Source organism: Mandrillus leucophaeus, unplaced genomic scaffold (genome assembly GCF_000951045.1).
Source record: "Mandrillus leucophaeus isolate KB7577 unplaced genomic scaffold, Mleu.le_1.0 Scaffold354, whole genome shotgun sequence".
NCBI lineage: Eukaryota > Metazoa > Chordata > Mammalia > Primates > Cercopithecidae > Mandrillus > Mandrillus leucophaeus.
In genome coordinates, this window is record NW_012103743.1 from 2,727,500 (window position 1) to 2,743,937 (window position 16,438).

Here is a 16,438-nt window from a genome sequence, read left to right on the forward strand (position 1 = left end):
GTTCTGCAAGAATCTGTGAAGGTCTAACCTCTGTGGCTTCAGGTCCTAGCAGAGTTTGAAGCAGAGTAAACAGTTAAAAAAAAAAAGCATTTGATAAATGAGTTAACATGTTCTACAAATGACAGTGTGTGAACACAGGAACGCGTGCTGTGTTTCTCTTCAGTGACATCTCCCCCAGCAAGGTTGATGGTAAAGGATGGAGTTTGGGTCCTGTATTTTCTCTTGCTCTTCTTTTCTTTCTTTCTTTTTTTTTTTTTTTTTGAGACAGATTCTCACTCTGTCACCCAGGCTGGAGTGCAGTCGCGTGACCTCGGCTCGCTGCAACCTCCACCTCCCAAGTTCAAGGGATTCTCCTGGCTCAGCCTCCCGAATAGCTGGGATTAAAGGCACACACCACTGTGCCTGGCTAATTTTTGTATTTTTAGTACAGATGGGATTTCACTATGTTGGCCAGGCTGGTCTCGAACCCCTGACCTCAGTGATCTGCCTGCCTTCGCCTCCCAAAGTGCTGGGATTACAGGCGTGAGCCACTGCACTGGGCCTTCCTCTTGCATTTCTCAGAGCAGCCACCAGGAGGAGTTCCACAGAGTAGGCAAAGCTCTTTATGTATTGAATTACCATGTTTTTACTAATTCCATGTGGCAGTAACACTGGCAACTACTGTTATGAAATTATTACCATATGCCTGGCTAAATGCCTCACATAGGTTATCTCAGTGAATTGGCATAACCCTCATGAAGGAGGGACCAACATCACCTCATTTTACTGATGAGAAAGTGGAGACTCAGGAAAGTAGAGTAATTCGCTCAAGAAGACATGATAAGCCAGTGGCAAGGGCCGGGGTTTGAACTGAGCTTTGCTGGGATATGAAGCCCGTGGTGGGGCTGATAGTTCTTGACTTCTTGTCTTGTATGGTAACTGAGAGCTCAGCTGGGAAGAGTGGACAGATCGGAATGGAAGCAGATTTTGGCTCAATAAAGGAAGGTTTAAGATAATCACAGAAGGTGGAACTTCATCCTCCCTTACTGTGCTACTTACTCTGACATGCATAACAGGAACTCTCAGAAGTTTAGATGAAAAAGCTTCTGCCTGGCTGTAGCCTGTCGCTGGCTCCAAACTTTAGGAAGAGGAGTGATGACCGGGCGCGGTGGCTAACGCCTGTAATCCCAGCACTTTGGGAGGCTGAGATGGGTGGATCACGAGGTCAGGAGATCGAGACCATCCTGGCTAACACGGTGAAACCACATCTCTACTAAAAGTCCCCATCTTAAAATCTTTAACTTGGTCATCCTCAATGTCCCTTTTGCTACATAAGGTAAAATTCACAGGTCCAGGGATTAGGACGTGGATGTCTTTGGGCTGGCCATTATTCAACCAACCGCAACATGGAAAGTACATTTTCTTTAAAATCTTCTATGCCAAGCCTGAGTCAGTGAAAACAGGACTGGCTTTAGCACCTCACAGACTTGTGTTCAAACTCCAGTTCAGACATTTCTTTGTGGGGACCTATGACTTATCATTTCATCTTTTCTGTATCTCAACTAGTCCATCTATAAAATGGGGTCACCATCCTATTTCACAGGGTTACTGTGAGGATAAAGATGAATGTGTATTTAAAGGGCCAAAAGCCCAGGAGAAAAAAATATGACTCTGCTTTCCCTGGATGTAGTGCTCTTTCTTTCTTATTTTCCCACAAAGAACATTGGTGACCCAGGGCTTCCTTCCTGCTACCATTCAGGGGATCCTTGTCATTGTGACTTGACACACATCTCCTGCTGTCTGTCTTTTATCTCTGTGAAATCTCCCCCTGCACCCTGCCTCTGCTTCCAGCCAAGGCTCATGGCAGAAAGGCATTTTTCCAGCCTTAGACCAAGCAGAGCAGAGACGATGAACAGCACACCGGAGGATGACCACACAAAGATCCACAGCCAGACCCGCCTCCACCCTATCTGCTTTGAGGCCAGACATGAAAGGCCTTTTTAGAGAAATACAGGGAATTGTCATTAGAGCCTTTCTTCTCTTGATAATGGTCCTGCCAGAATCAGAAGAAAAAAAAACATGTTGATGTGCTATTTATTATAATACATGGGCTGCAGGGTATATATAATCATGAAAATCATTCTTTGACCAAAACTGCTACTGTATTTGTGTCAGTTTAAATACTGTGTACTATCTCAGATTTTTCTATTGGTAGTCTCATAAAAAAATTACAGAATGTTAGCATTTTAGGGAAACTCAATACCATTTAATCCATCATTTTTTTAAAAAAAGCCATTATATACTAATTCAGTCTCTACTTGCACATCCCTACTGACAGTAAGCTCACTACCCTTTTCCTCCAAATCTTTCTTTGGGATGTTGACGGTGATGTATAATCACACCTTGTCCCCTCCTATTTTAAATCAATTACAAAAGAGATAGCAGAGTCACCAGGGGATAATATATGAATTTTCCTGCTGGAAAAAGGGGGAATGGAGTAGGCAAATTAGACATGAGACCAGAATGGGCTTTCTCTGCCTCCCCAAGTCTAGGACCAGCTTACAGTGAGAGGTAGATTTTCAGGGCAGCCTCCTATGCACCTAGCCCCTTGGTGGTTGCCTCATACCCTACTTGGGCCCAGAGGGTACAGGAATGCAGCACTGTGCTGCCTTGTGAGCAAGTGGCATGTGGTCACTTATCCCACCTGACACGCAGGGACCAACAGATGTCACACTCTCTACCAACGGGATAAATCACTCCTCTTCCTTTGTCTTTTTTTTTTTTTTTTTTTTTTGTTTGAGATGGAGTCTTGCTCTGTCACCCAGGCTGGAGTGCAGTGGTACAATCTTGACTCACTGCAACCTCTGCCTCCTACCTTACATGGTAGGCCCTAATTATAATCAAAAGGGTCCTTGTAAAAGGGAGCCAAGAAGGTTAAAGGCTGGAGAAAGTCATGAGATGATGGCAGCAGAGCTTGGGAGTGATGTGGCTGGAAACCAAGGAGTGCTGCAACCTCTAGAAGATGAAAGGAGGAGGCAAGGAAGGGATTCTCTCCTGGAGCTTCCAGAAGAAATCAGCTCTACCAACACCTTGATTTTAGCCCCTTGACACCAAAATGATTTTGGACTTCTGGCCTCCAGAACTGGAAGAAAATTAATTTGTGTTGTTTTAAGCCATGGAGTTTGTATTTATTTGTCACAGGAGCCATAGAAATCTAACACAAATACCATGTTGCATAGGAGATGCACCTTGATCATCACATCTTGTTGATTTTCCTTAGGGAATAAGCCTATCTTGGCCTTTATTGGGTTGAGGAATTAATTAAGTCAAATGCTTCACTCTTGCAAAGTGGGGGTGAGACTAAGTGACTGTTAAATGATCACTTTGACCTTTGGTGGTCAAGGACAGTGTTAGGGAAAGTATGGTCCACAGACTGGTGCTGGTCTGTGAACTGAAAGCATCTGCCCCGCCCTACCCCATCACTAACTCTACCTCTTGGGAGGAGTAATAAGTTCAGAAAATGAGCTACAGTAGGTGTTCAAAATCTTTTATAGCAATTTGCCATTGCTGAGACATCCAATCATGCTATTCAAGAACTCTCCTTGTTGAACAGGGTGCAGACAAGTTTGGTTGCTGTTGAAAGTGGGTGATGAGTTTCAGGTGGCATGAACCATGTCGTAGTCGCATGCAGTCATCCATGCAATGGTCCATGGTGAATTGGGAATTAATAACAACAGTGTCACCACTGACAACTCTTCCTTCACTATAGAAAGTTTGAGAATCGCTGGTCTAGGGCTCTAACATTGTGAGGGTACAGACTTTGTGAAATCCAAATGTTTCAAGCATTTTACCAGCCTATAGCTATCAACAGAATCATATTAATATTTATATTCATATTTTGTGGATTTGAATCCTTCAGAGAGAGTCGCTCCCCTGGCTTATAGATGCTCGTAAAAATTCTGCCCTTGTTTATCCGCTCTGGCTTCCACTACAAAAATCTTTCCTACTGTTTTCCATGCTCTTTTTGAGATTTCAACTCTCTTGGCATGCCCTTACCTTCTGGCAGCCCTGCACAAAGAGAACGGCAGAGGAACATGGCAGCCTTTGGTAGCGTCGGAAATGAAGATTCTCTCCTGATTCTGTGCCACCACAATGACCAGGATAACAAAGCCAGACTGCTTGGACCCTAATTTCCACACAACCTGAGCATTGACATCTTCTTTGGCTTCTCTCCTATGTTTTTGCTCTTCTGGGACACCAGACTTATCCAAGGCACTGGTGGGGAAGGGGACAGAGGCCATGCCATCACCTCTGTTTCCCATCACTTCCATTGCTTTTATCTGCACAGTCTCCTGCTGATCCGGGCAGTTAAAATCCAACAAGGACAACAAAACCTCTAGAAGTTTGAGTTTAATCTTGAGACAGAATCAACATGATTGGTGATGGGATTAAATATATAAGGTAAGGGAGAGGAAATAGGCTAGGATAATGCCTAGCTATCTCACCTGGGTTCTCATGCAGATGGTAACATCATTGATCAAGGTCGGGAGAGCATTGGGGAAGGAACAAGTTTCAGGGGAAGACAACAAAGTTGGCACTGAACATTCTGAGTCAGCATCCATAGGTGGTAAAGTAATAAAACTGCTTTTCTTGTATGATGATGGGACAGAGAAAAACACCCTCTGGTATCTGGGATCTGGCCTGGAATTCACAATCAGACCTTGTCAGTGTTCTTAGAACATAACCTATGGTGTTCTCCTGTCAGACATAAACAACCTCAGAAGACACCAGCATCAGACAAGGTCTGATGTTGTTGTGTGTGATGGTGATGAGGTCACAAGACCCCTTCATAATCTTGTCTGTACATAGACAAAAACAAGGTCACTGTGCAAATCACAAAAGGGCCAACTCCCTCTTCCAGCTAATATGAGTGACTGTTCTTCTTTAGCTATTCCAGTTTTAGACTTGCTGTATTCCCCATCCCTTTACATAAGATTTATCAAGGTACCCAGTCGTAGCATTACCCCCACTTGCTGACAGTATTCAATGCAGTAAACCCCACTTCCTGGAACTCTTCATAAATCATTTAACAGAGGTTCAAATCCCATAATAATTCATTCCCAGCACTCTCTCATTGAGACTCCTTATGGTTCCCCTATGGTATGCATTTTCCTTTGTTATGAACGCTGAAGTCAACTTTGTTTGACTAGAAGTATGTTCCTGGTGACCTTTTGACTGAGGAACATTGACAAGTGAAGCAACACAAGCTATCAAGGGATGACCAGAAATTGCATCTCTAGATAGCATGAAATTATCTCTTTCCAAGTAGGTTCCCATTGGCCCTCACTTTGGGTCTTGCCAAAACAATTCTGCTGGAATCTAAATCTCTCCAGATAGTTTGTCTTTTTGCAAAGCGACTCAGGGGTTTCCCTTTCCCCCAACTCTGTGAACAAGCTTTGCCTAACACGTCAGTACTGCAGAAGAAGAAAAGCAAACCCTTTGTTCAACTCCTTGTTAGAAGAGAGAACCAGGTAGCAGAGAGTCCAGGCTCTAAACCTCACCCCGCAGCTCTGACTGCCCTGAGGATGCAGCTCACATTCCTGGGACATGGATTGCCATCGATCCTTTCCCGAAGTCTGCAGTTCTATTTGGCTATTAAAAAGAGCCTGCCATGTTGATGAATTATTTAAACCTTAGCAGCACCCAATTATGCAAATCCGATTATCTGTTTAAGGGCAGCTTGGCTTGGAGCAGCTTGTAGTTGTGATACTTATTATTATTATTTTTTGGCTGAAAAACTGGCAAATTCAGTTGAAAGCAGAGTTTAATTTCACCCGAAGCTGCTTAGCCCAGAGCTACCTCCTTGATGGGGGTGGAAGGCCCCCTTGATTCTCCATTGGAAGGCCTTCCTCCCTGTTGTTTCCATACAAGTGACACCTGAGAAGGACCTTTGAGACAAGCTGGTTCTACCTACTACAAAGGAGGAAACTAAAGCACAGAGAGAAATAATGACCTGCCTGGGGGGCCGTGCAGGTTTTTGGTGGAGTAAGGAATTAAATCCTTGCTCCAAGCCTAGGATGGTCTCTCCCTATGTCTGACTGCCTCTGTGCTATCAGTGGGTGAAGATAGACAGCAAGCTCAGTGCTTGGCATGTCATAGGCTTTCCACCTGTGTCTGCTGTAGTTTGATGGGTGAAAGACAGCTTTAAGGGCAGCACAGAAGAATAAAGAACCCTTCATCTGGATAAATAAACTCTATCCCTGACCTGCTCTAGGATCTTGGCCAAGGTTTTCTCTTTCTCTGACCCAGCTCTCCCAGTGAACAATATGGGAGCTAGATTTGGACTAAATGATCTCTATCAACATTTTGAGTTCCAGTCATCTGATAAATTATTGTTGGTCTAAGCACACTAGCCAGGTGTGCAGTCATTCAGGGCCCCACACTTAGAAAGGCCCCATGCATGTAACACTCTGCTGTTGTCATTTCAAAATTCTTAATTTTTGAACAAGGGGCCCTGCATTTTCATTTTGCACTGGGCTGTACAAATTATGTGGCCGATTTTGACAATACTGTTCTTAGGGGGTTAAAGCTGAAGAAGTTGAAGGACAAACTTGCTTTATGCTGCATCTTGCCCACCAAATAGTGGCCCAAGAGGAAAGCACTGGGTTGACCCCTGTCCTCCCCATGACCCCAGAGGAACTGGAAGCCCTTTGCTGTACTTGCTCATTTCATTCTTCAAGTCGTTTCCTAGTGGGTTCTTTTCTCCTTGGAACTTTCCACTTCACTGGCTCTTTGTCACTGACCTGCTAACCCCACTTAAGCCTGATAGAAGAGCCTTTTGTGTCCCCTGCAACACCACAGACCAAAGTTCATTCCAGCCCAACCTCCTTGGCCATTGTATTGAACAGGTCACACAACAAACATGCGACAAGATAGAGGATCAATCTCAGCCCCTTCTTGGGGGTTGTGTGCAAGTACCAGAGAGTGGCAGCGAGGAGCTGAGGGCAATCTCCACTGATGGCCAACACAAAAATGGAGACCTCAGTCCTATGTTTGCAAGGAACTGAATTCGGCCAACAAGCATTCAACTTGGAAGAGGACTCCAAGCCTCAGAGGATAGAAAAGCTAGCCCAAACTTTGATTTCAGCCTGTGAGACCTGTGCATAGAATCCGGTTGACCTGTACTAAGACTTTGAACCAATGATAACTGTGAGATGATAGACGTGTATCATTTTAAGCCACTAAGATTGTGCTAACTTGTTGCCGCAACAATGGAGCACAAATCCATTTTTGGTATCAGATAAAGATCAGGCATTTCTAGTTCTGACCCTTGCTGGATTAGTCATCTATCATTTAGTGCAATGGTTTTCTAAGTTTTTGGTATCAGAATTCCCTTACAGTCTTAAAAAATTATTGTGGCCCCAAAGGGATTTTGTTTATAGGGTTATATTGGTTGAGATTTATCATATTAAAAATTTAAACTGAGCATTTACTAAAAGCAACAACAACGACAAAACAGTCCCTCCTTCTGTCTGTATTCTAAATGTGCCACTCTGCAAGGTTCTAAACATGTTACGATAATTTGCTGCTTTTTATTGGTAGGTTATTTGCAGTTTCCTGTTCTTCCTTGAATTACCTAGCACAATAATGGGCACACGGTCACTTCTTATGTGTGCTTGGGGACCTCACTGGCTTTGTGAAGTTCTCTTTTTGTTTTGTCATCTTTCTGGCCTAAGAGGAGATGGAAGTGATGGCTTTGGTCCATGATGGACATGATGGATGGAGACCACAGCCACACCCAGTTGGTTTTTGTTCCCAACCTGGCCTGCTCTTTCCCACCTCTTATATAGACATTAGAAAGAAGCCTTGAATGTGGAAAGGAAGTATGGATGTTGCTCAGTCAACACATCCTGTAGGTTTGCTTCCAAACATCTCTGGGCTTCAAACTTTTTGCAGCATCTCTCCCCTGAGCCATTACAACAGTTCCTTGATAGTCTTCCTACGTAGCATCTCTCCTTCCCTCATCCCTCCTCCTGTGCCGCAAGAGGCACCTGGTCATGTTATTCTCTGGATAAAAAGTTCCCATAGCTTCTCAGTGCCCTAAAGATAAAAATAGCAAACTCCTCAGCTTGGACTCAGGACCATCCATGGCCCAGGCTTTGCTGATTTTCTCAGACCCATCTCTTGTCACTGTTGATCTTGCCTGCTGTGTTCCAGCCCTGCTTTGCTGCTTGAAGGGCTTCTCCCTCATCGTGCCTTTCTTTTGTCCCCCAGGTTCTAGAACATTGTCCTTCCCCAGGTGACTCTCCCTTGTCCTTCCAACATCTCCTCTTCTTGGGAAGTTTTCCCAGATTAGTAACATTCCTGCTCCATCTCATGGCACACTGAACTTCTCCCTTCCACAGCTTTCATCTTGCTGAATTATAAGTTCTGCTTTCTCCCTGTTCCACAAAGACTGGGTCCTTCCTGGTGGCTTGTGTTAGTTCTTGGGACTTAACACAGTGCCTGGAACTGAGTAGGGGCCCAGTGTTTGAATGGCTGAATTGGAGATTTTGGGATGGAAAGATGGACTTAATAACTTTGGATTTAGAAAAATCACTCTTGATGACTGGGGTGAGAATGGGTTGGAAGGGATAGGACTGGAGGCAGGGAGAAGAGTCAAGAAATATTCCCAATATTTCTAGTAAGAAATGATGGCACTGAATTGTAGTGGAAGCAAGGCTGGAATTTATCGTACAGGCAAAATTATGACAGTGAATGGAAAATGCTCATTAAAATGGCATCTGGCTTGCAGACTGTGATGTATCCTCTTTAAATTATCTGCTAACTATCTGTGAAGCATGAGACAAACTCACAACATCACCCAAAACTCCAATTGGTAACCTACTGAATACAGGGTCAGAGAGAGATTTCCATGAACTCTAACGTAGATGGAGTTGGACTGAGAGAAACCTGTTTTACCTTTGTCTTATGAAACTGAGACCGCCTGAAGAAAAGTGGGAAGGGACTTTGAACTGCTTTCCTTGACTCTGATATACTGGAACCATAATCAGAAAACAGAGCAGCCATCCTTCTGCTGCGAAGCAACCAGAGCATTGCTCCTTTCCCTTCCCTCTTTACTCCTACTTGCTTTTCTCCTCCTCGCATCCCCTCCCGGCCTGCTACCTGTATTCAATCAGACAGTAACTCTTAGAATCTACAAGGACAGAAAGTGTGTGGGTGTGTGTGTATGTATATGTGCATGCATTAATAGCACCATATTACACTGTGATGGTCAAGCCCCATAACTGAGATGCTGTAGGCAGAAGACCAAACACAGGATGAATCACAATACCACTGCATGCTGGGAATTGTAGTTTTCCATGTATCTTACCTGTTCAGAGGGTTGGAGAAGTAGTCATCAGTGTAGGAGAAGAGGTCCTCTTCATCAAGCTGAGTTATCTGGTAGAAACTGAGCTGTTAGCTGTACACTTAAGTCTGTCCTCCTTAAGAAGATCTGAAAAGACTTAGCCATCACCCATGAGAACAGAGAGTGAGGTAGTACATTCTTACATTCTGTATTTTTATAGAGTTTTGATAGACTCTGACTTTCTTGAAGATAAAGAATAGGAAAGAAAAGGAAATAAAAAGTCTATGAAAAATATTATTGATCAAGAGAAAAGACTTATGATGAAGTTGCATTTCTTTATAGCATCCAGAAAAAAAATCAGGAAACTATTTTGTATCCTTGGAAAACATTAAGAAGACATGGTCTGTTCGGAAAACAAAACAAAACAAAACAAAACAAAAAACCAAAACCACCACCACCAACAACAACAACAAAAAACCAGCATAAAGCCAAAAGGAACCAAGCTGAGCTGAGAAGGATACTGGATGAGATAAGAAAGGATTTCAATTACTCTTTAGTCAAGATTGAATCAAAACAAACTATAATTATAGGCCGTGCAGAATAGTGTAACAGTGAGAATACAACTTATCAACACTGATGGAAGTTGAGTTGCTAGAGATATACCCAAAGAAATATTTATAGCCTTTAACAATTTTATCAGGCAAGAAAGAGAAAAAATATACAAACAGGTGTTCAACTTAAGAAGTGAGAGAAAGAACCACAAAGTTAGCCCAAGGTAAGTAGAAAGAAGAATAAAATCCATTTAAGATCAGAAATCGATACATTAGAAAAGAGTAGTAGAATTGATAAATAAATTCAAGATTCACTTTAGAAAAGGATACAGAACAATCTTTGAATATCTTAACAATTAAAAGGGATAAAATGTAAGCATTCAGCATTTTATAAGACAAAGGGATTCTAAACATAAAGTAGAAATTAAAGGCCGGGCACGGTTGCTCATGCCTGTAATCCCAGCACTTTGGGAGGCCAAGGTGGGAGGATCACAAGGTCAGGAGTTCCAGACCAACCTGACTAACGTGGTGAAACCCCGTGTCTACTAAAAATACAAAAAATTAGCCGGGTATGGTGGCATGCACCTGTAATCCCAGCTACTCAGGAGACCGAGGCAGGAGAATCACTTGAACCTGGGAGGTGGAGGTTGCCGCCACTGCACTCCAGCCTGGGTGACAGAGTGAGACTCCATATATATATATGTGTGTATATATATATTTATATATATATAAATAAAGTAAAATACTATGTAAAGCTTCCAGTTAATAAATTTGAAAATCTCCATAAATGGAATTATTTTTTAGCAAACATAATCCAAGTGGACACAACACAATATTTCAATAAGTATGAGAGAGATTGATGGAAATCTCAAAGAACTACCTCCAAAAATTGTGAAATATTATGTGGTTAGTAGGCAAATTCTTCTAAATTTCATAAAATAAATAACTTCTTTCCTATGTAAAATTGTTCAAGGTATAGAAAATATGGAAAGTCAAACTATATATTAAAAGATGATGTAGGAATTTCTACAGAATATTGGAAGACAAAATTGTGATTCAAGATTTTTTTTTTTTTTTTTTTTTTTTTTTTAAGACAGAGTCTTGCTCTGTCGCCCAGGCTGGAGTGCAGTGGCAATCTCTTCCCACTGCAAGTTCCGTCTCCTGGGTTCACACCATTCTCCAGCCTTAGCCTCCCAAATAGCTGGGACTACAGGCATCTGCCAGCCACCACACCTGGCTAATTTTATTTTTGTATTTTTAGTAGAGACGGGGTTTCACCGTGTTAGCCAGGATGGTCTCAATCTCCTGACCTCGTGATCCACCCGCTTCGGCCTCCCAAAGTGTTGGGATTACAGGTGTGAGCCACCGCACCTGGCCGTGATTCAAGATTTTTATACCCAGTCAATTGTACCATGAAAAGATCTTGTTGGCTATGTAGACTGTATGCTATAATAAGGACAATATTTTTCATTAGTGAAAAAGAATGGATCAGTCAGTAAATGGTGTTGGGATGACTGACTATTCGTAGAATACCTGTATTTAGATCACTATCTTATATAAATTACTCAATTCTAGGTGAAGTAAAGAAAATCTTTTCAAAAAGAAGGTGTATTAAGATGAAAACAAGTAACACATAATAGTTACACAATTGTGAAATGAGAAAAATCTAAGTATTAAAACATCATTAAGGAAAATATTGATGGATTTAATAAAATAAAAATAAAATATCGTGCTTTAAACACCCCATAAAAGTGTTCGCCTAGTGTGCTGGTGTGTTCCTGTAACCTCAACTACTTAGGAAGCTGAAGTAGAAGGATCACTTGAGCCCAGGAGATTGAGACCAGCCTGGGCAACATAGGGAGACCTTATCTCAAAAACAAAACAAAACAAAACAAAACAATTTTAAACATTAAATATAATCCAAGGGAATACTTACAGCATATATGACAAACAAATGGTTAAAATGTTAAGTCTACAAGGAAAAAAAAGAAGCTCCAATAAGAAAATGAGCATAGGATATGAGTATGTAATTCATAAAAGATGAAATTCAAAGGTCCAATACTTGATAAACAAGAGAATATTATCTCACTGGTGATCAAAGAAATACAAAAGCAACACTGATGTGCCATCACCCATTAAACTGGCAGAAATGAAAGAAAATTACCATCCGAAATGCTAAGTAAGCGTGTGGAAAAAATGGGCATTTTCATGCACAATTGGTGGTGTGTAAAATATGTACAATATGGTGAAAGGAAGGGGTCCAGTTTCATAAGTGGGAGCTAACCCTTGAGTACACATAGACACAAAGAAGAAAACAATAGACACTGGGGCCTACTTGAAGGTGGAGCATGGCAGAAGGGTAAGAATAAATAAACTACCTATCAGGTACTGTGTTTATTGCCTGAGTGACAAAACAATCTTTATACCAAACCCCTGCTATAGCGAACCTGCACATGTACCTCCTGAACCTAAAATAAAAGTTGGAAAGAAGATACTATGTACAATATGTATGGAAGGTAACTTGGCTAAATGTGACAAAAGTCTTAAATGTGCGCATATCTTTGACCCAGCAGCTCTATTTCTAGAAATGGAACCTGAAGAAATAACTATCTACATACATAAAGGTTTCTGTGTAAGAACATACATTGGGGCATTATTTAGAATAGTGAGTTCCAAAATCAGGAGATTGGTTAAATTTTGTACTCCCATTGATGTATTAGTCCATTTTCATGCTGCTGATAAAGACATACCTGAGACTGGGAAGAAAAAGAAGTTTAATCGGACATACAGTTCCACATGGCTGGGGAGGCCTTAGAAGCATGGCAGGAGGCAAAAGGCACTTCTTACATGGCAGTTGAAGAGAAAAATGAGGTGGATGCAAAAGCAGAAACCCCTGATAAAACCATCAGATCTCATGAGACTTACTCACTGCCGTGAGAACAGTATGGGGGGAACCTCCCCCATAATTCAAATTATCTCCCTCTGGGTCCCTCCCACAACCATGGGGATTATGGGAGTACAATTCAAGATGAGATTTGGGTGGGGGCACAGAGACAAACCATATCCTATGGTATGGAATACTATACAGCCATTTAAAAAGATATAGAAGAAGAAGTTCAGTGGTGTGTGAAATGCTCTTGTTGAGTGATTGAGTAAAAAAACATGGAGGTCAGACAAACTGAGGGATGTGATCTCATATGTGCAAATGTGGGTGGCATGAAAATAGCATGCCAGCATGTACACATGTGGAAAGAGCATTCAAGGATGTGTACTAACCAAAACACTAACAGTGGTTTCTTCCTCAAACTTTTCTGTATTTTTAAAAAATCTTCACAATGCACTTGTTTGACTTTGTAATCAGAAAAAGGTACTTAGCAAATCGACACAATATTTCCATCATATATTACCCATTTTCATCTTTTTCCTTACATCTCTCTTCATGTATAAAATTGTAACCTGGGCTGGGCACGATGCCTTATGCCTGTAAACCCAGCACTTTGGGAGGCCGAGGCGGGCGATCACTTGAGGTCAGGAGTTTGAGACCAGCCTGACCGACATGGTGAAACCCCATCTCTACAAAAATACAAAAATTAGCCATGTATAGTGGCTTACACCTGTAGTCCCAGATATTCAGGAGGTTGAGGTGGAAGAATTGCTTGAACCTGGGAGATGGAGGCTGCAGTGAGCTGAGATCGCACCACTGTACTCCAGCCTGGATGACAGCAAGACTCCATCTCCAAAAATAATACAAAGAAGAAAAAAAATGTAACTCAGATGAGGCCCCTGATTCTCTGACTCTATGCTGCAAATGTGTATAGATTTCTTCTCACAATTTCGGAGAGTTTCTGAGGCCCACCACTCCTATGCTTTTCCCTGGTTCATGATCCTGTGTCTCTCCATATTATTTTTATTTTTCTTTGCATTGGTTTGAGAACAAAGGCCAGTCACTTCCCTCCATGCCCTAGCAGGCTACTCACCACCAATTGTGCATGAGTTCATAACTTGACTGAAGGGTGGGGTCTCATAGATGGTCCCAGGCATTCTACAGCATGGGATCTTCTGCCTGTTTTTCCTTTTTTCCATCTGCTTTTCCTTCCTCCATGACCATCCTTTCCTGGAGTCACAGGAAAAAGTCCCTGCCTTCTGTCACTCAGATTGGTTTCCACATTTAGTGCTCTTCTTCCCCAAGAACGTACCCAAATGCCATTCTCTTACCAAAAGGAATTTGGGGAGTGGGAGGTAAGGGGAGAGGAGGTAAGGTAAAAATCTCTCCATCTTGTTAGATTGACACATATTCTATAAAGGCACATGCATATGCACTGTTATTCACTGCCTTTTCCCTTGCATCAGAACATTTTTCATATTGCTATCCAGTTTTCAAAATTATCTTTTTTATTGGAAGAATAGGTGATCTACTTATTAAGACCACTTTTCTCTAAAAACAGCTACATTTCCCTCATTCATTCTGGCCTCTGCATTCTCTCCACATTGAAATAGATGGAATCACTGAGGTTTTCTTTAGGAAGGAAGGCTGGCATTGATTGAGGACCTATTACATGCTAAACAGTATGCTTAGGCCTGTATCTAGATTATCTCATAGGTGTGTCAAATCCTTTCTGGAACAAGGTGGGTGTATAAATACATTCTAAAAATACATGATCTCATTCAATCCTCATAGCCACCTGGGCAGCATCCCAGTCACAGGTAGGGAAAGTGAGGCTGTCAGGAGAAGGCATTGCTGGAGATTTCATGGTGGGTAATTGTAGGTTTAGGGTAAAATCTCAGGCTAGCCAGCTAGACCATCCTGAATGAATGCATACTCTAGGCACCAGGTAGTCTTTCTGCATCTCTCCTAACCCATTCTCCACCTGAGCTCACCTGCGTGCCTCTGTCTTGGGGGTTATAGAAGGTGGAAGTAAATTTGCCACTTCTATATCCAAATCTCTCTAATTCATTCTCTCTCCTTTATCTTCTTTTTGGAACCACACAGACTGTCATCTGGAACGGGATGAGTGGAACCCTGGAGCTGTCATTATCTCTGCTGACCTGGACTAAATCCAGGCTCACTTGAGCCGGTAACATCTTTGACATTCTCAAGCCCTGGAAATGAAGACTTCCTTCCTTCAGCAATGGGCAGAGGCAAGAGTTAGAACCAGTGCGTCTTGGCTAGAAAAGATGGGATAAATGCCATAGGAGACCACTTTCCTCTTTCCAGTTCAAGAGCAGGGGTATGACTCATTTCCAGCCTCCCTTATAGGAAGCAGAATAGTCTGGAAGCTGAGCAAAACCTACATGGTGTCTCCTGGCCAGGGCTAGCACTCAGTTCTGTCCCTAGAAACCCCAGCACCAGTTCAGGGGCATCAGTAGCATTGAGAAACCCAAATCCTGCCTGTCTTATTCTCTTTGAGTCATTGGCTCTGTTTCCTCAGGGGCCTGATGTTTAGCCATGTGGACACACACCTGTTTTCGCAAGGCAGTGTGGTGAAGTGGAAAGAGAATCAACATGGGGTCAGAAGACCTGGCTTCCAGGTCCCTTTGATATGCTGCACTCCCTTCTCTCTGGGCCTGTTTCTTCACCTGTAGGTAGCAGTACAGGTTTTCATCCTTTCTCCATATATTTCCTGCATCGGTACTCCTTGTAGTGAAGTTAGCAGAAAATATCCTATGATGAGGTCACTCAAAGTCAGATAGGAGAAAGCATAGTTTAGCATTATTAGGTACTGGAGACGTTCTAGCAAAGCTTAATTTTTATGGTGCAAATGGCCTGATTTTGTTTTACATGTGTCTCTCCAAAGGCTCTTGCTCCTTGTACTACGTTAAATAGTGTCCCTTGAAATTCATGTCTACCTGGAACTTTAGAATGTGATTTTATTTAGAAAGAAAGTATTTGCAGATGTAATTAGTTAGGCGTAGTATACACTTAAGATAGGGTTATACTAGATTAGGGTGGACACTAAATCTAATGACTGGTTTCCTTATAAGTAGAGGAGAGGGCATATACACATGCACACACAGACACACACACATGCACACACTCACAGAGGGAAGATGCTATGTGAAGACCAAGGCAGAGATGGGAGTGATGTAGCTATAAGCCGAGAAACACCAAGGATTGCCAGGAGCCGCCAGAAGCTAGGGAGAGGCAAGGGAGGATGCTTCCCTAGAACCTTCAGAGGGTGCATAGCACTGCTGACATTTTGATTTCAGACGTCTAGACTTCTGAGTTGTGAGAGAATAAATTTCTGTTGTTTTAAGTCACCCAGTTTGTGGTAATCTGTTATGGCAGCCCTAGAAAACAAATACACCCTTTCTCTTCTGCCCTCGTGATCCAGATACCATATCCTGCAAAAGAACCAGATGTGTTTGAAAATTAAGTGACACTTCATAGTCACAAAGATGAAGTGGGAATTATTTGGGATTGGGAGAGGGCATTGAGGAAAGGAGCTTAAAAAGATCAAGGAGGCCGGGCGCGGTGGCTCAAGCCTGTAATCCCAGCACTTTGGGAGGCCGAGACGGGCGGATCACGAGGTCAGGAGATCGAGACCATCCTGGCTAACAC